The following is a 16,681-nucleotide window of genomic DNA, read 5'->3' as shown; positions in this document are numbered from 1 at the left end:
CCTCAACCTGAAACGGTTTTGCACTGTAATCACGGAATTGCACTTCGCAAAGTCGAGAACACAAATTGATTTCTGCTGCGGAGTAGCCATTTTAAACATATGACGGTTACCAAGCAAAACAGGAGACAACTGACATCTAGCGGCTTAGGCGATGTATTCGTTTCTCCTACAGCCGAGCCGAGGTGCAGCGATCGATAGTCTGACAAATTAATACTGTGTGATACGTATATTCTTTTTGAAACACCCTGTAGTAATGAAACATGGAAAAATTATTAAAACTGGCCAGGTGAATGCGATGCACCGTGCTATAGTGAATCAAGAACTCAGGAAAATGTTAGAAGAGATGAATGTGCACATATTCTGTATACAGGATCCATGTACCAGAAATGGTACATTACCGCACAACCCAGCCAGCTGTAGCACAGATACAATAGCATCAGGACACCATCCAGTGGCCGCCATTGTGATGCAGTGTGGAATTTCTACAGTGTCGTGGTATAACGGCACAAAATATAATGATATGATCAACAGGGAATGACAATAGTAACAATGAAGGACCTGAGGAGAATCTGAAAAACTAATGAATATTTCCGATGCTGCCAGTAGATACAACATATATAAAAGTGAAAACTGCTTCGATATGACAGATGCATATTCGTAATGGATGGCAGTGCGAAATCAGCGTTTTGTGATAGCAGAGTAACAGAAGAAACACCTCTATCCAATACGTCGAACAAGAACTCGGGCTCCACGTCATGAATGGGCTCCTTAACCACCTACTTTCTAAAGTCATGCAGGTGCGGCACCAAAAGTGCGCTACTCAGAGTAGTTAGGCGAACACATATTCCAGCGTCTGGTATATTTTTATATCTGTTTTTATACAAGCAGCATCTGTACTCTTATTGCATAGTCTGAAATCTTCGCTTTCAATGTATGGAAGAATTAAAGTCATTCGCCATCTATCGGCTGTGTTATACCTTACAATATCAAGTGAATACCCGTGTCCCAGTGTTCTCTAGTGAGCTACAGACAATGCAGTTGTCATTTTCGGACGGCTTCAAGTATGCACACGGAGTGCGACGCCTTAATGCAGTGCAAGTTACAAGGGCAGTCTGTTTGTCTAAAAAATTACGAATTTTCCGTCGTGTTGCTGCAGATGCCAATGTCTCTCACTCTGTCTTTCATAGGTTGTGGACAGGCTAAGGGAGAGACATCAGTACACAAGGCGAGTTGGACAAGGTCGCCAAAGCATCACAGCACCACGTGAAGACCGATACCTAGGTGTTTCTCCATTGCGACATCGTACGGCCACCGCCTGAAGACTAAAAGTCGAAGTCAGAAGAACCACCCTAACTGCTGTGTCCGTTCAGGCTATGAGGAACAGGTTACGAGAAAGGACCTAACGAGCCAGATGTGCTGTTCGAGTATCCGCTTGACATGACATCTCCCAGTGAGCCTTCAGTTCTAACGTTCCCATGTAAGCTGGCGCCTACTTTACTGGCGAATCGCGTTATTCACAGTAGAGTCGTGTTCGTGTGTGGAAAAGCCGTGGTTAGCGGTACCTGCGAAATGTTGTCCAGGAAATAGGCAGATCATCTTTACGAACAAGTTATATGATTGATAGAATAATTGGGCGCAGACTGATTGGTTTCAAGTGCATAGGTAAACACAAGAACCACAACTGAGTTACGTATTTACTTACATTTGGTATAACAGGGCCGACGCTTGTGCAACCTCTTCCCCTGACGCCGGGACAGCGGTTTGTGTCGCTGTTATCTTAATACCATTTGATCGAGTCCCGTACATGTTAAGTCACTGACGTTCTGATAGAAGCATCTTTCAAATTTCACAGGAAAAATTATGTAGTTTCATTAGAAAAGAATAAATTAGGAGTAATTCTGTGACTATAGCACTGCGTCTTCAGGCCACGAGTGGCCTACCGGGACCATCCGACCGCCGTGTCATCCTCGGTGGTGGATGCGCTTAGGAGGGGCGTGGGGTCAGCACACCGCTCTCCCGGTCGTAAGATGGTATTCTTGACCGAAGCCGCTACTATTCGGTCGAGTAGCTCCTCAATTGGCATCACGATGCTGAGTGCACTCCAAAATATGGCAACAGCGCATGGCGGCCTGGATGGTCACCAATCCAAGTGCCGACCACGCCCGACAGCGCTTAACTTCGGTGACCTCACGGGAACCGGTGTATCCACTGCGGCAAGGCCGTTACTCAATTCGGCGACTATAAACGACAATAATTACTTGTGAACGACAGAAAATTCGCCATATTGTCCGATATAAACTCGCAACACACTAAGACAAAGAAACGACGCGCCATGATGGAATCATACAAGTGGGACGGGAATCGTTAGATGTGATGTAAATGTACAGGCAAACAAAGCTTACAAAGCTGCTGGGTTTTCTTGTTACGGGGAGGATATATCGGTTATGGTGCGACGACTGGGAAGTCTACGTATGTACGCTCATTTTTTTTGCTACGTCGTCGTGTCACCGGGACAGTTACGAAGTTTCTGAATGTGAAAAGATTATTTCATTCAGCGCAAGCTAACTGCATCTGTTTACGTATGGAACTGGCGATGCTATGGGAACGGATTCATCAAACACGTCGAGGACTGGCGGTAACTAGCAGTCATCTCCATTCTTTTATTGGTAATACAATGCAGTTTTGTGACTGGAATAAGGTGGATAGGCTAATATTTAGGTCTATGGAACTTAGCAAGAAGTGTCTCCTAATAGGCAGAAAAAGAAGTTTGATTCACAGGACAATGAAAATTTATTTTGAAAAGAGTTTTTTACTTTGATAGCTCATCTTTATAGATTTTTATGAGCTGAATCCAAATCTAGCTTCAGTTTTTTTGTATCACTCATAGTTTTCTAGCAATATGCTTTTTACTGTATAGTATAAAAATCCTATGCTATACGGTAAACGGGGAAATTAATGAAACGTTTTTTACAACATGAGCATGGTTTGTATTTACAGTAAGCTACTTAAAACAATGATATGTCTTAATAGAGGTTTCCTTTGTCAGCTTGAATTGCTTTTTATTTTCTTTCTCTTTTTTTTTTTTGGAGCTTCTTGTGTAGCTTTTCCTACGATGAGTCGCTTGCTGAACTTCTCGGTTAAGTGACCAACAGTAGCCCCCGCCATGTTGGTGTTCCAGCGGCCTTGGTAGCGTTTTTCCATCACTTTAACGTCCTGGTGAAAACGCTCTCCTTGCTCCTCACTAACATCTCCCATATTGCCCGGGAAGTAACCAAGGTGACTGTTCAAAAAGTGAACTTTCAGGCTCATTGAACATCCTAAAGTTTTAAACTTGTTTAACATTGGAGCTATAATAGAAACATATTCTGGGTCGTTTTCATGTCCTAAGAATTTTGTAACGACTTGCTTGAACGATACCCATGCTTCTTTCTCATTTAAGGTCATTGTGGATTCACAGTTAGCATCAAACATCAATTTTCTAGTGTCAGGTCCGACAAAGACGCCTTCTTTTAGTTTAGCTTCTGAAAAGTGTGGAAACTTTTGGCAGAGATACTTAAAACATGGCCCATCTTTAGGCAAAGCCTTTACAAACTGTTTAATTAGGCCTAACTTCATATGTAGAGGTGGTAGGAGAACGTTTTTTGGAACTACAAGGTTTTCGCGTAGAATGTTCTTCTCACCAGGTTTTAAAGACTCCCACACAGGCCAGTTCTTTCTGCACCAGTGTTGATCCTTAGCCCTACTGTGTCATTCACACAAGAAACATGGAAATTTGGTAAAGCCACCTTGCTGACGAAGGAGCATGCATGTTACTTTTAGATCGCCACATATCATCCAACCACGAGCAGAATAGCCTACTTTATTTAGCACTATTTCTAGGTTTTCATAGTCCGCAGCTCGTGGACTTGTGGTAGCGTTCCCGCTTCCCGCGCACGGGGTCCCGGGTTCGATCCCCGGCGGGGCCAGGGATTTTTCCTTCCTCGAGATGACTGGGTGTTGTTGTGTCGTCTTCTTCATCATCATCATTCATCCCCATTACGGTCGGAGGAAGGGAATGGCAAACCACCTCCGCTAGTACCTTGCCTAGTACGGCGGTGCGGGTCTCCCGCATCAATCTCTACACTCCTCGGAGTATGGGACCTCATCATCATTTAGGTTCTCATAGCTTTCTTTCATATTTACAGAATGTCCAACAGGTATAGATGCATAAATGTTACCATTGTGTAATAAAACAAGCTTTAAACTAGTTTTGGATGAATCAATAAACAGCCTCCAGTCTTACTTTTTGTATTCAATTCCAAACACATTCATCAGACCGGGAATGTCTGAGCAGTACACTAAATCACCTTCTTGTTGAAAAATTTCTTTTAGTCTAGAGCCAAGCAGTTCAGCTTTTTCTTTCATTAAGCCCAGATCCCTAACCAAAACGTTAAGCTCGGTCTGAGTAAACAATTTGGGCAATATACTTTCTGTATTACAATGGAATTCATCATCATCTGGTTCATCTAAATCAGATCGTACATCAGAAAATACTCATGCTGGAATAGAATTTAAATCATCTGGTGGTTCAGGAACCGGCAAATCTAAACCATGCCCTACTGGTCTGATGGCGGACGGAAGGTTAGGGTAGCTTATTACCTTCTTGTTTTTCGAACTATGACCAATAATATCAACATTGCAAAAGTTGCAATCATCGGAATGACTTCTTGGCTCCCTCCATATCACAGGAACAGCAAATCTAAACGCTTTTTCCTCTTTTTTCGACCATTTCAACACACACATAACACACCTTAAGTGGCGCCCAAGATTTATCTTGATCACCAAGTTTAGAAACAAAGTATGATAGATAAGCCTTTTTCATAAAGTCTGTAATATTTCTTTGGTCTTTTTTAATCACAAATTCTTCAAAAATATAACAAAAACTGTCATCAAAGTTTTTAAAACCATTGTTAGACATTGTACTGAGCACATGTACAGGAAACGGAAAAGTGAGGTTAGGTTGCCAGTAAACAAAACACCATCTGTTAACACAAAAATAGAATCGACCTTTTTTTGCTAGAAAATGTTTTTCAGCAGTGCTATCAACGTTATATACATTCATTACACCTCCTTTTTAAATTATTTTAACTATATAAGAGCTGTTAATTTATTTAAAACCACTTAATTTAATACATTTAACTGTAAAATGTGAAGAAATGAATGGGTGATACAGTTTTTTAACTATCGTATTTGGATTTACCACCCAAAAACGTAAGAATAACGTATTTTCAGCAAAAACGTTTTTCTATCGTTGGCCTGTGTTATTTACAGAAGGGCAGACATGAAACAGCGGTTACAGACAATTCCCGTACGGTTTTAATTTGTTCGGAAAAGAATTATCTAAGGAAGAAATTTCTGTTCTCTCGGAAGGAGGAAATTCTGCAGTTACTACACTGACCAATCTAAAAACATTCTACTTCAATAGCTACAATTATTAGTCCACAAATTAAGAAGATACTGAGGTAATCTTCTTCAGTACACTGTCCTGAGTCATCAATAAAAATATCAGCAGTGCAAGCAGTGAAGGGACACACGACCTGGTACAAAACTGACAGCGGTCCAAAGTGACCAGCGTCCTCTTTTACGACGGTGATTAATATTTTGTGCAGTAAAATAATTGTTTTCTTTATTGTTATTTCATACCCCTGGTCGCACACGAGGGTGTGTTTGTGTGTGTGTGTGTGGGGGGGGGGGGTAAGCTATCAGTGGTAAAATAGACGATGAGGTGCGGTTGTTAAAAGATAAAAGACTGATTTGTTGATTGTTTACGATATTTACACAGATGGATGAATTCATGAGACTATGGTGACTGCCAGGGGTACGGATGTCATGGGAGTTATGCATTTATGGATAGTGTGTAGGGTGATTTTATGTGGTGTAGTGTAACGACGTAAGTTTTGTATAAATGATTTTCTTTTGACATATGACCATGTGCAGACTTCGTCACCTACGTCAGTTACAACACACTTCAAAATTATTTAAATTCTTTTTTAAATTGTCTCTAAATGGTTCTTGAACGAAACTGTAAAACATCATCATTTGAGTCGTATGCGCAGAATTACGTCACTCAGTCCAATTGGTTTGCGCAAACTTTTTCAATTTAGATGTGGTTTGTTTCTCCTCAGAAATTATATTAATGCAAGTTATCTGCTTTAATAGATATTAGAACCACATTGAATAAACTTTCAAGATTCAAACTCGTGATGAACGTTGTCAAAAATTAATAATCTTGTCAAATAAATTACGTAACACAATTCTTCATAAATAAATTCTCGGAACACGTATATAAACTTTTGTAGCACCCACTAGTTTATTATCTTCCTACATATAGACGTGAACCTGAGCCTTGACAAGACAGAACCGAACATTTACAACATGATTAAATTTTCTATGACGTCATTGTTGTAGAAACATTACTAATTCTTAATTTTCAATTTTTAGAAGCACGACGCAACGACTCGGTTCCAGGATCTTTTGTTGCTCTTTGGCTGTCGACCCGCGACGTATAGTGGCCAGCAATTTTCTCTCTGGTCCCGGCAGCGAAGATGCTGTCTCCGTTCGTTGCGCCGCCCTCTCCGTACATGAAACATAAAAAATAAATACAAACTTTAGACAATTCACAACCATTACAAATATTACAAAAATACATAAACAAAACTAAATTAAACTTATATTCACCTGCAAACTGGGCTGACGCTGGTGGATGGGTGACGCTTCAATTTCGCGTCCCACTACATACCCCACCCACAAGCTCAGTTTGTCAGGTTTTAACCGAAAATAAACTTCTTTATACAATATTTAACTGTTAATATTATACATGTTTCTCACATTTTCCGTAATCTAGAGTCCTTGCTCTTAGATAGATTTAATCCTTTTATGACAATATTGTTGTGACTATTTGTCATTTACTTTTAATTGTGCTATTATGGTAATTCACAACCGAATACATGGAGATTACTCCTTTTCATTAAATAGTTGCTAGTAAATTATAATTTAGTACGTTCTTTAACGTTGTTACATTAGGACAGAGCGTTCAAATTGTGATAGGTTAGTTCCAGTTTTATTCATTTACTAGAGTTATTCTTTCGAAAATATACATTAGTAATAAGTTTCTCACAATAACTAATAGTACTATTGACTTTACGTCGTTTCTTTCCCTAATGCTTTATTTATGCCTGAGGTCAAGAAGAAATCAAGCAAAACTTTCTTTAGAATCTCGGCACGGCTTTCTTTACCTTCGGACACTTTGTTGGGTAATGGCAATTTATTTAGGAGAAACAAGCGAGAGAGCCCCGTTTGGTGTGTTCTATATTAACACTATTACAAATCTCTATTAAAGGCACTCTGCTATGTTCTCGTGAGCCATTCAGCTCTGGACACCCATCGTCCCCAAAATTATTAACCATCCCCTTTGGTTCCTACTATCCGAGTAAATATAAAATATACAAAATTCCTTCTGACCTAATAACAAAATTTCTTCCATATAAACCCCCTTTTAGTTATCTTTCTCCTTTTGAAGTACCGGTAGATTATTGTAGAACACTTGTTTAAACTTTCTGTTATTTCTTTAAAATAACACGTAACTATCACGAAAAACTTCACATGAATAAACTATGAACGCTCTTCCGTATGTAACATATACTAAATATTAACTTATTTAGGAATGAAGGGTTTCATTTGATCAACACTATATAATCCTTTAATTACACCTGATGAAGGTTCCATAAGAAGTAACGCTTTGGGATGTACAGTGTTATGTACAACATACGGACCTTCAAAGATAAAGAAGAATTTTCTACATTCCTTATTGATCTTCGAACTTTTAGGGTGAGATCGTTCTAATACAAGATCTCCTACCTGAAATGAGGGTTCTATAGCATGTTGATTACAACTTTTGATTCTCCGTTCATCATTTTTAACAATCTGTTCGCAAACTTTTTCGTCTGGGATGCATTGTTGGATCTCATTTACTGGTGGCCAAGGTAGAGCAGCTAGTAAAGGCTCACCTATAATTCGTTTGCCTAAAATTTCTATAGGTGATAATCCCGTCGTTAGATGAGGCAATTCATTTAATATCTTTTCGAATTCAGGCATTAGTTTGGCCCACCGAGTATGTTTATGTGCACAATAAGTTCTACATAATCGTCCTAATTCTTTCATGACTCTTTCTGCTAAATTACTTTGAGGGTGATATTTAGAAATTAAGATATGTTTGATTCCATATTGTTTTATCATATCTTGAAACTTTTGACTAATAAAGGCACTACCGTTGTCAGACATAAGTCGTTTAGGAATTCCCCAGTTAACAAAGTAATTTCGGGTAAGACAGCGTATAACGCTTGTGGTATTCGCTCGTTCAAAGTATATAGCTTCACATGTTTGGACCAACATTCCATTACAACAAACACATAAGTAAATCCTCCTGAACTACGAGGCAAAGGGCCGAAAAAAATCTAATGACAGTAGATCCCACAGACCTCGAGGAATTACAGCATATAATTTATATCGCTTAGATTTGTTATTAACTTTAACCTTTTGACAGGTTTCACAAGTCCTAATAATACTTCTCACAATACGGGACATATTTTTGAAATAATAATACTTCATTAGGTGTTTAATACATTTATGAATTCCAAAATGCCCGTAACCTTCATGAATATAAGTAATTAATTCGTACACAACAGTTTCCAGAATGCAGATTTCCCATCTCTGGTGTTCCCTCTGTGCTTTCCAATACAACAATTCGTTGAAATATAACCACACACCCCGGGTGTTAACTGTTTCGTCCCCATTATTAAGGTTTTGTATAAGTTCCCTATATTGATCGTCATTTCTTTGGTTGCATCTAATAGCAGTTACTATCCGTTTAACCTTACGTTCATTCTCCTGAGTTAAAAGGAAATAAACATGGTAATTTGTTCCTGGTTCTTCTGCAATGTTAATATTCTCCATTCCTACTGGAAGTCTCGACAAAGCATCCGAAACTACGTTTTGAGATCCTTTTATATACCTAATTTCGTACTGAAATTCTTGCAAGCATAATACCCAACGTAATAATCTACGGTGAAGTAACCGACAATTGTTTAGAAAGGTTAAAGCCTGATGATCAGTATATACAATTGTTTTTCTTCCAATTAATAATCCTCTAAATCTTTGAAAACCCCATACCACTGCGAGAGCTTCCTTCTCGGTTACAAAGTTACATTCTCAGAACTTTATTCCTGTGGTTGATGCTAGTAGACTTCTCTTGGCCCCCAACGCTTTTTTGCCAGTGTATGTCAACCTGAATCATTCTTATCTCGCCGCCTCCATTTTTTCCTCTTTCTGACCATGCTGGACACGCATATATCTTTGCTGCCGCGATGACACTTCACCAAAATTAAGTCGCTTACATGGAATTCAGGGCGCTCTGGAGGCTCTTTAGACTATGGTATTGTTGGATACTACCTGATGGCATAGTTTTTAAGTTGTAGAGGATTAGGCAGGAGGCTGAGCGTGAAAGCTCTTCGCCATGGGCACGTTCTTCACCCTCTCAACTAAGAGCAAGCAAGGCCGAGCTGTCGTCATTCCCTGCATAACTGTAATTGCTGCTTTCTTCTTATTGGCCATTTCAGCCATGATTCTTCTTTTGTGGGACTATCCGTTATGAGAGCAATAAACCTTCATTTCTCACCGTGATTGGATTGATGTTGCGGGCGGCTGTGGGGAAACCACAAAGTTTCTCCTGGTGATTTGTATTTATTCATTCTTTACAGAAATTATTTCATTTCTCTAGAGAGCAGTAATTGGAGGTTTAGTTGGCATGAGGGGGGGGGGGGGGGGAGGAATTTCCCATGGTATGCCAACTGGCCGCCTAATACAGAACTATGCCAACTAGCCGCATGGCGATATCACAAACGTAATTAATATCACGCAATCCCCGACATCAGGAACAAAAGATTACGGTACAGGGACGCAATCGCATTTCGCCATTCTTTTGAAACCGGCCTTCAACAGCTTCTCAGTTCGGTTTACGGGTGCACCAGAACAAAAAAACATCATGACGAAGAAATTTACTGACCAGTCAGAGGAACGATGAAACAAGGGTCCTTAATTCACACCGCTTCCAAGCAGGCTCAAGTTACGGTGGATGGTACACCATTACATACACTTCCCATTACGAAGGCAGCGCTCTAATTCCGTGGGGGCAGGAAATACACTGCGCAAATCAATTAAAGGATCACATTTTCCAAACCACATAACTGTTTGCCATTGCGACGTAGTTTGAAATTTGCCTGGAAGTTGCCTACAACTCTGAAATAATACAAAAACGTGACGTCCTGATACGTCACCCTAGGGCTCGAGGACACTTCGAACACCAAAATGTCGATACATGCGCAAAAAAGGCCACAGGTCAGGAGTTCTAGCGACGTGTAAAAACTGCTGTTTTGAAGAGCGCGCCGCAGCGCGTAGTGTGAAGCGGTCGCCCTCCGTTTCTGGCGGTGGCGCCGCTGTTGCAATCGCAGCTTTGGTGTCTCCCTCTGGTGGGAAAGGGGAAAGGTTGCCTGTTCACGTGCATTTAAGGGGCGCTATGAGCTCGCCAGTCGGTCAGTCTGGGTCAGTCTCTCGTCCGCATTTGTTAGGCAGTTAGTGTCTGTCTGTCTGTCGTTGGGATTAACCTTTAAAGCCGGCAAAATGAGACTCTTTCCACTCCGTCAGTAAGAGAACTCAGCGAGTGGTCGCCCGGTCGGGGCTTAGTTCCTGCATCTGAGTCTGCGCGTTAGGCCGCCAGTCTGCTCGAGTTTGCTCAGGCAATATTCATTGGCGGCTGGATCGATCGGTTGGTCGGTCACGCACTGAGACACAAGATTACTTGTCCGTCATGAGCGTCGGCGCATGTGAGGTCACCACGTGAGTCCAGTGCGCCGCGGAGTATAGTGAGGGGTAGTGGCTTCGCGGACGACACGAGAGCAACAGGAGTCAACCCACGACATCGGTCTGGCCGCTGCGACGCCGTGAGACGGGAGATCGGCGCGCCTTCCTGCGTCCGTTGAAGCGGCTGGGCGAGCGATTTGAGGGTGCTGCGCCAGGTCTTCTCGAGAAATCACAGTTTATTAGAAGCTAAGTGATTGGTGATATGTTGTTGATTTACTCTTGTTAAATTCTACTTGTTTTGTTGGTGAGGTTACCAGCCGTTTTGCTTTGGGGTCGTCCCACCCGCGGGAAGGTGGCTGTTTATAAATTGGGTGGTCCGTTTTTCCCTTGTGGAGTAGGGGCGGGTTAGAGCAACCTGCGATTCGGGTTGTTCGGTAATCTCCCTATCAATCTACCGTACGTTAGTAGCTGCCTCTGTCATGTTTGTCGGATTTGGTGTGTTAACGAATTTATTGCCTGGAGTGTAACGGCCTAATACCTGAAATGTGTCCTGATCTTTTTGGAAACTTTGATATTATTGCCTATGATCTCGAGAGGCGGTATCTGTGTACTGTAGAGCATCTTAGCTATTGTTTGGCCAAACTTGTAGAATTTTGTATAAGATTGCATTTCATGGGCTTTTATTTAAATGAACATTATAGGCCGTGCGGTTAAAGGCGCTGCAGTCTGGAACCGCAAGACCGCTACGGTCGCAGGTTCGAATCCTGCCTCGGGCATGGATGTTTGTGATGTCCTTAGGTTAGTTAGGTTTAACTAGTTCTAAGTTCTAGGGGACTAATGACCTCAGCAGTTGAGTCCCATAGTGCTCAGAGCCATTTGAACCATTTTTTTGAACATTATAGTACATAATGTTGCCACCCTTTCACCGTAAGACTTTTCTTAGAAGTTAAAATCAAGTTGCACCTTCGGTGGCAAGGTTAATATTTTAATTGTTAGTGTTTTGTACCATTTTCATCCCTCCTACGGGGAGGGGCAGGGGGGGGGGGAGGGTGCGTAGTTAGTGTGCTTGTGTATATTGTTAAAACTCTTAGTTTAAAGTTATCTGGTGTGTTGCAGATTTGCACCAGTGTAGTCTTTCAGAGGCTGTTGTGAGTGGTCGTAACTACGGCCGTGTCAAAAGGGAGCGGCAAGGTTCTCTGCCCGAAAGCTCATACAGTCAAAACTTGTTTCTTTCTGCCTCTGAATAAATTGTAACTTTGATATTTAGAGGGTGCGTTCTGATTATAATTTTAAATCTGTTTCTTTAAAAACATGCTTTTAGGCACTATTAAAGTGAATAAAATTCCCATTTGTTAAAAGGAATTTGGTTATGATTTCATCAGTTACTCCCTGGGAACTACTTCCATGCTTACATAGTGTGATTAAATGTGTTAATGTTCTTGATGAATCGCTAGTAAAAAAATAAATTCTTAAGAATATTCTTTGAAAATAAATCACGGTTCAATCACATCGACAACAAATTTATCAACAACTCTGCCAATCGCCACCGTGGACGTGTCACACGATGGGAAGGTGTGTGAGGACCTCACACACCTTATTTCCCGCTTTTCACCCCTTCCTTTCGTTCTTCTGCGATGAGGTCGGAACAGCTACGCACAGTTTTAGAATCACGTTGTTTTCTTATGGGTGACTGAGGGAAACACTTCAGACACACCGCCCCTTAGAATCGTTACGAAAAGGTCTCAGGGGGTGGCATAAAGGACATCAAGGAAACCGCCCCTTCCCTTGGGGCGTTGATTCCCACGCATTTCGAGGTCGGAAATGGCACTTCGCAGTGTGATGAGCAACAGGCCCATCTTCTTTTCGACCTCTGACGCTGCTGACGACCACGGACCTTTGAAACCCTCTCTAAGGAGACTGTGGGGATGCATTCCATTCAATGTGATCGCAACCCTTTGTAGTGCAAACAGAGGTCCTGCGAAACTCAGCTCGCTCTGTTCCTCCATGAGATCCACAGCGCAGTGGACAACGGCGCTCAGGCTGATGCCGCGTTCCTTGATTTCAGTGAGGCGTTTGACACCGTCCCGGATTGCCGTTTAAAGAAAAAAATACGAGCTTACGGAGTATCGGAGCAGACCTGCGATTGGATTTAAGACTTTCTTCAAGATAGAGCTTAAAACGTCGCTCTTAACGGAACTAAATCGACAGGTGTAAAGGTAATTTCTGGAGTACCAAAGGGAAGTGTGATAGGACCGTTGCGGTTTACAATAATAAATGATCTAGTAGAGAGCGGCGGATGGTCTTTAAGAGTATTCGCAGATAATGCAGTTGTTTATGCCAAACAAGCAACGCCAGAAGATAGTAAGAATTGGCGGAACGACCTGCAGAGAACTGATGAATGGTGCAGACGCTGGCAGCTGATCCTGAAAGTAAATGAATAAAACATATTGCACATACATAGGAAAGGAAATCCACTACTGTACAGCTATACCATTGATAACAAACAGCTGGAGACAGCGTCTGCCGTAAAATATCTAGACGTAACTATCCAGAACGACCTAAAGTGGAATGGCCATAAAAAACAGATAGCGGTAAATAAAACATTCTCGGGTTTCAAACCACGTAAAGTTGTTTACTGCCCACGAGCTTTCGGCAGAGATCTCCTCTGCCATTGTCAAGTGGATGACTGTCGTGTGGTTGACATTGCCGTTCTTATATAGCCGCGCCGTCGCTCGTGACGTCACTGGTGCTCGGTCCCGCACCATATATGGTAATGTTTTGGCCACGCGACCGGTAACACCTTTCATGTTCTATGCGGCGCTGTTCAATAGTACATCGTGCTGAAACAGTCTCAGATGCTGTAAACTTGCTGAGAGGACTGAGCCACTTACGCAAAGTTTTTAAGGAAAGCGGTTACAACAACAAACAGATCTCACAGGCAGTGTCATCCAAGCCTCAAAGGAAGAAGACCTCTGAAGAAGAAACCAAGCTGGTTGCATTCTTACCGTTTTGTGGTTCGACAACAGGGAAGATTAGTCGGCTCCTGAAGAGGCATAAAATAGACACAATCTACAGGCCTCCGGCAAATATCCGGCGACTAATGAAATCTGTGAAAGACGATGTAGGCCTCATAACGCCAGGAATTTACAAGATACCGTTTGGATGTGGGCAGTTCTATGTCGGCCAGACTGTTCGCACTATTGAACAGCGCCGCATAGAACATGAAAGGTGTTACCGTCTGCGCCATCCCGAAAAGTCAGCTGCAGCAGAACATGCTCTGGAATACGGACACCGAATTGTATTCGATGAGACGTCTGTTATTAAACAGACTAATGGCTTCTGGGATAGCGTGATAAACGAGGCCATAGAGATTAGAATTTCTGACAATACCTTCAATAGAGACTGTGGATTGCAGCTGAGTGCAGCGTGGGATCCGGTGTTGAGGGAGTTGAAGCGGGCCCGACGGTCGCGCGGCCAAAACCATATAAGGTGCGGGACCGAGCACCAGTGACGTCACGAGCGACGGCGCGGCTGCGTAAGCACGGCAATGACAACCACACGACAGTCATCCACTTGACGATGGCAGAGGAGATCTCTCCCGAAAGCTCGTGGGCAGTAAACCACCTGACGCGGCTTGAAACCCGAGAATGTTTTATTAACGGATATCGCTGCGAAAGCATGCATTCGTACACAGATAGTAGTAAAAGCAGACACCATACTCAGATTCATCGGAAGAGTCTTAAGGAAACGTAGCTCATTCGCGGAAGAAGTGGCTTATAAGGGGTTTGTTCGCCAGATTCTTGACTATTGTTTATATATCTGGGATCCCTATCAGGTAGGTCTGATAGAGGAGATAGAGAAGATCCACCGAACAGCGGCGCGTTTCGTCACGGGATCGCTTAGCTCGCGAGAGAGCGTTACGGAGACGCTAAACAAACTCCACTGGAAGACGTTACAAGAGAGGCGTTGTGGATCACAGAGTGATTTACTATTGAAATATCGGGACAGCACTTTTCAGGAGTAGTCAGACAACATATTACTTCCCCTCACATACATCTCGCGTATTGACCAGGACGAGAAAATTCGAGAAATTAGAGCCAATACAGAGACTTACCGACAGTCGTTCTTCCCACGCACTATTCGAGTGTGGAGCAGGGTTGGAAGGATCAGATAGTGGTACCGAATGTAGCCTCCGCCACACACCCTTAGATGACTTGCGGATTACGATTTAGACGTAGATATAGAGACTGCAATTTTTGCTCCCGGTACACTTTTGGAACCATTAGTGACCATTCAGAACCGACGAAATTTGCATATAATCCCGAGCAGCAAAGGATTCTTATGGATCATGTGAGGGGTGTACCATCGACACACCTGTGAGTAACACGGCGAAGTGTCCCTCTAAGAACCCCAAGTTCTAAACCATGCTCGATGGCACACACACACCTTTACAGAGAATTATAGAAATGTATCTTTATAGAGAAAACTTCTGAAGTAGTTCTATGTGCCTGTTTTCAGGCGTCTGGGATGATGGAGGTGTCAAGGTGTTGCCTGCTTACAGGTGTCTACTTCAGAGGCAGGCCTACGTTTTTCAAATATGTAAAATGAGGATGGGCCCCCACAAGTTCTTAGAGTGTGTCTCAAACGTCCGAGGGTGTCAGCGGCGCCAAAGGTTGTCCAGAATGTCATCCTGTTGAGCAACAGGACTGTGAAATGTCGATTTCGACCTCAAAATGTGTGGGAATCAACGCCCCAAGGGAAGGGAAGAGTTCATTAACGTCCTTTATGCCGCTCTTTGAGGCCTCTTCGTGTCGATCCTGAGCGGTGGAGCGGCTGAAACATTTTCCCCGTCACCCATAAGGAAGCCGCGTGTTTTCAACCTTGGGCGTCGGCTTTCTTATTGCAGGCGTCGACACTATGCCGTTTAGAGCGTCGTCGAGCCCTAGGATGATGTCGCAGGGCACCACCGTTGTAGAGGAAGGTCATAGGGACCTGAGCCGTGGCTGGCTCATGTTATGCGCTGGATTAAACCTTCGTTGAGATTCTGTGTTTATAGTATGAAGGCTTTCACGAGCGGATGACATATCTTCTGGTAAACCTTCCGGGATGTAATTCAGGAGCTGAAGAGTTTCATGGACCACGACCTTACATCCCGGAAGGTTTACCAGAAGATATTCTGTGTTTAGTCTCCCGTGGTTATCGCGATTATGCTGTTATCCTCCCCTTCTGCGGGTGGCAGCAACGGTGTGTATCAATATTTGCACCATGCACTCAGAACTCCGTCTTCAGGCCACAAGTGGCCCATCGGGACCATCCGACCGCCGTGTCATCCTCATTGAGGATGCTCTCCCGGTCGGTATGATGGTTTTCTTTGACCGGAGCCGCTACTAATCGGTCGAGTGGCTCCTCAATTGGCATCACGAGGCTGAGTGCACCCCGAAATATGGCAACAGCGCATGGCGGCTGAATGGTCACCCATCCAAGTGCCAGCCACGCCCGACAGCGCTTAACTTCGGTGATCCCACGGGAACCGGTGTATCCACTGCGGCAAGGCCGTTGCCTATTTGCACCTTGACCTAGCGCTTATAGTTTCCGGCTCGGCGGTGTCCGACCAAGCGGTCTTTTGGTGTGGAGCAGCGAGGGATTATCCGCGGGACATAGTTTGGCCTGGGCCGCTGGCGGTCTCTACGCGGTGTCGGGGTGTTTGGTGCTGTTCCCATTGCTACGAGGTCTGTGGCTCACCGACCCTGGACACGAAAGTTGAGTGTTGATTTAATCTACCAGCAAG

General features: G+C 43.1%; 1 pseudogene; it reads right to left on the bottom strand.

Moving 5' to 3' along the window:
- Positions 1-16,337: 16,337 nt before the first annotated feature.
- Positions 16,338-16,454, bottom strand: LOC126204744 (5S ribosomal RNA; annotated as a pseudogene).
- Positions 16,455-16,681: the final 227 nt, after the last annotated feature.

This window comes from Schistocerca nitens, chromosome 9 (assembly GCF_023898315.1).
Source record: "Schistocerca nitens isolate TAMUIC-IGC-003100 chromosome 9, iqSchNite1.1, whole genome shotgun sequence".
NCBI lineage: Eukaryota > Metazoa > Arthropoda > Insecta > Orthoptera > Acrididae > Schistocerca > Schistocerca nitens.
Note: the sequence above shows the minus strand (reverse complement) of the source record. Positions and strands in the feature narration are given on the sequence as shown.